We start from the raw sequence: 4236 nt of genomic DNA, 5'->3' as shown, positions 1-4236 counted from the left end.
ATATGTTTTTAAATGTTAACAAATTCAGATAAATTGAAATCATGTAACTTTTCTTATCATAATGCAATGAAAGTTTAAAAAAAAGAAAGAAAAAAGAATCACATGACATTATAATACTCACTGGTTAAAAAATAAAAGGCAAAAAATGTAAACACAAATTCTCCTTGATAAACTTGGGTTCTGGAAGTTACATATAGTTTCTTCAACAGGGAAGAAAATTGATATTGCATTGCTATCAACAGAGGACAGCACAGAAGCCCATGGTGTTCTGTAAACCAATCTCCCCACCACAAAAAGTGGCAAACAAACCTTGGAGGTACAAACTAACATAGATAAAGAATAGTACTGTTGGGGCCCAAAAGCCCCTGGCATCTCAGTCGCCATCTTGTCCCTTGGCCATCATCTATTAACTAACACTCTTTTGTCTCTTCCACTATCTTGCTTCCATTCCTGCAACTGGCTCAGGACATTATATGGTAGGGGGCTTTCTGAACACCTTACAATGAGGACATTCCTTTCTGGACTTTTCACAATGAGGACATTCCATTCTGGACATTTTACAATGTGGACATTCCATTTATACTAATGTGTAACCAAGCAATAAGACCTGGGCAAATACCTTTCTATTCTGTAGCTTTATAAATCCTTTGTTTCTCTAGAGTAAATTGAGACTTGATCAGATATTTTGTCTTGTCCCTTTCCTTTGCATCTCCTGATCCCAAATTTGTCATTGATGTTCCCTACTCTCAGGAACCCCATTGTTTAAGTCCTGCAGGTCGGGGCACAGTACCATCATGGATAACCTACAGGACAGAACAGATGGCTTCACAGAAAATAGGTGAAAATCCATGATTGGAGTGGGAGTGTGTGTGTGTGTGTGTGTGTGTGTGTGTGTGTGTGTGTGTGTGTATAAAACATGACAATTCTAGTTGTTTGATGATAGTGGGAACTGCCATACCCCAGTCCTAAGTGTATTATCTTCATAGTTCCCTCCCCTCTGCATCACTACACAGCTGGCTGTCAGGTGGACCAGTGAGGTTGAGCACATATTTGGCAGTGTGGACACATGCAGCACAGGATACCACTTGAAGAAGAAACATGGGTTGGCAGTTGTCAACAGGAAGAATAGATTTGAAGATAGAAAGGAACTTTCTTGGCTTCTCAAAAAAATCTGTGAAATAGAAAGCTCCTCCACAGAGGAGATCATTAAATGTAGGTTAAGAGTTCTGAAGAAACTTTATGGTCTAAGAGTTAAGAATCTTAAGAGTAGTCAAGTATATCCCTAGGTGGTGTTGCTCATGTGGCCCATGAAAGGAGCAGAATAGAGAAGACACAACACAGGGAAACAAAAGATATTTGTATTTATTATATGACTGAAACTGAAAACAGATATTTCATGTGCACAGGCAGAACTTGTTCATCTCAGTGTAAGCCAGCATTCACGAGGTCAGTCACTAATTCTGACAAGATTGTAAATAGGTTTGAAATATCAAAGTCTATGTGAGATTCATATATCTGTTCTCTGTTCCCACACTATCCCATCTCTGTGACTTTATCATTTGTCAGATTGACTTTTTGGCTACACTCACAAATGAGATGGTGGATTGGTCTTGATTCAGTGGTTTATTTGGTCTTAGGATTCACAATACTTCTTGCCTGTCATTATACAAAGGATAGTTTCCAAAGAGACCAGGAGAGATTCTGAGAATGAAATATCCCTATCCCTGTCTTTCATAATATGCCTGAAAATTAATATCATTCTGGATCTACTTAGAAATAAATCAACTGAATGCTTTTGTAGCTAAGCTCCATCCAATAGATGATGTTTGCAAAGAGGTAGCAAAGGAATACAGACAGTATAAGTTATTCTTAATGGATGCTACTATTTCATGGACTAAGACAGGCAAGTAATTTTTCAAAGATTTATCTTCTCTTATTTTATGTGTATGACTATTTTGCCTACATCTATGTAAATGTATTGCATGTGTGTATGAAGCTGGCAAAAGTCAGAAGAGCATGCCAAATTCCCTAAGACTGGAGTTATATATAGTGGTTAGTTGCCATGTGGGTGCTAGAAACTGAACTTGGATCCTCTATCAATTTTTAATATTTATTAATATATCCCTTTTATTAATATGTCATTTGTCAACATTTTCAAGTATAAGCCTAAGTTATACGTATTTATGGTCAATCCCTGCGGAACAGTAAGTGAGCATTCAGCACTTAGTCGCTATTGGGACACACCTATGAGAAAGTTTAAATGTATACATTTCATTTTGAAAGATAGTTTTTTTTTTCAAATATGTGGACCAATGAATTATATGTAGCTAGGATAATCCTGGCTTTGCTCATCCTTACTCTTGACTTTATTTTTGCCATGAAATGTCTTTAAAATCCTTCTTTGGTTCCTGCTTTGCCTGTGCATGCAGGAATCACCTGGAGGTGGCTTAGGATTCTTTCACCCTTGATCTCACTCCAAAACAGCCTGATTTGACTGGTGTAAAGTGGGAACTAAGAGTTGAGATGGTCAAAAACCTCCCCCAAGTGATTTCAATATTCGGCAAAAACTGGAGATACCATTTTTCTCCGTTGCCTTATATCAAGCCAGGTACAAATCACTGCCTATAAGAAGCCAGGTGTTTCTTAGGCCTAATTAGAGAAGCTTCATTTTCCATAGAGTTACACTGCATGAAGGAGCTGCTGAAATCTAGGCGGCTGATTGAAGTAATGATTGTCGGATCCTATCTGCTCACTCACTCGGATTTGACCTGCGTTGTGCTGGATGCTAAGTCGTGGCAGCAGATCCACAGTACTGTATGCTCTTCAAGGGCATACAAGTTCTCCAAAAAAGAGAATCCACACTTTTCAGTCATTCAGACACTAGGACAAAGGAGTGGGTGGGGTTAGCAAGGAGTCCTCTAGTGTGAAAAGGAACTAGCTGGAAAAGTTGCTAGCGGCTTCCAAGAGATCAAAGTCTCTTGGGAGCCCAGCATATTGAAGCATTATTTGGAAACAAGGTACTATACTGAAGATCTCATGAAGCTTTCAGATAACCTTCACAGCGCTTTCCTTGCCTCGGCTTATTACCCTCTTTTCTTTCTGGTCATAAATTTTTGTTTCTGGAGGCTATAAATAAAAACAATGAGGGAAAAACCTCTCTGCAGCTGTGATTGCTTTAATGAGCCCCGGTATGGCTTGCCAAAAGAGCATGGAAAACTACTGTTAGGTTCCATTATTGATTTATTGAAACAGGATTTTTTTAATTGTAATTTAGGTTTTGATTGGATGAGAATTCGAATTATGACTGATTCCTTGAGACAGTTATTAAATCAAACATATTAGACTTCCACTGAGATGTAATGAAACCCTGCTCTATTCCCAACTTGCCTGGAAAATGCACCCTGGTCCTTTCAGCCCTTAAACAAAAGCAGCCATTATGTGGAAGAACCAAGAGAAAAGGTATGTGAATAAGAAAAAGGATTTTCTTCTAACACTAATTAATTCACACAGTCCGCTGAACTACAGTGCCACCCTCTCTTGGTCTGAATTAATTTTCTCTTGTGGAGAAAAAAAGGTCTACTGTTTTATTTTAAGACTAGAAAAATGATCCCTCCATTTGGCCAAGAAAGTTCAAAACAATTAGAACGAATGTCTAAATGAGTAAGAAGTTAATTCTTTGTCTTTCTTAGGAAAATAATGTGCTGAACTGAAAGAAAATAGATGGCTTAAGTTATTTCCAAAAAGGCAGGTGCAATTAGGATTCTTCCAGTGTGCCTCCTTGGAAATTAGGGTTCGGTAACCAGAGAGACACCTCTGGATGCCAGAACGCAGCTGCATCTTACTCAACTTGTGTGCAGATGTTTCTGCATCAGCTGAAATCTGAGAAAGGTACAGGAAACGATTCCACAGAGAAGCTGTTAGAAGTTAGCCATGCCCTCATTTCCTCCTGAAATGAGAGTTCTGACTTTTATTATCTAGATCAGTTCACTCTGGATTTCCGAAGAAACCTTCACTTATCCTCCAAGTCAGAATTTTGAGAACTAGTTCTTAAAATCATGTTGTTGGCAAAGTTTCAAGATGGAGGAGAACCTAGTAAGCCTCCAAATCTGACATGGCACCTTGGTTTTGCATTATCATAGTTACCTTGGAGTGAATAAAAACTTTAATTGGCACAAAATGGTTATGGTAGGAAATTACAGGTTTCTTCCCTAATATATGATGTTTTCTTTTCCAAAG

The 4236-nt window shown here is 38.3% G+C and overlaps 1 long non-coding RNA gene across 1 annotated transcript; it reads left to right on the top strand.

The window, feature by feature from the left end:
- Positions 1-665: 665 nt before the first annotated feature.
- Positions 666-3343, top strand: LOC116094061. The gene is made up of 2 exons (XR_004119953.1): positions 666-838; positions 3275-3343. It is a non-coding gene; the product is annotated as an uncharacterized LOC116094061 (long non-coding RNA).
- The last annotated feature ends 893 nt before the right edge of the window (positions 3344-4236 follow it).

The sequence above is a fragment of the Mastomys coucha genome, unplaced genomic scaffold (assembly GCF_008632895.1).
Source record: "Mastomys coucha isolate ucsf_1 unplaced genomic scaffold, UCSF_Mcou_1 pScaffold16, whole genome shotgun sequence".
Classification (NCBI taxonomy): domain Eukaryota; kingdom Metazoa; phylum Chordata; class Mammalia; order Rodentia; family Muridae; genus Mastomys; species Mastomys coucha.
This window is presented reverse-complemented; position numbering and strand designations above follow the sequence as displayed.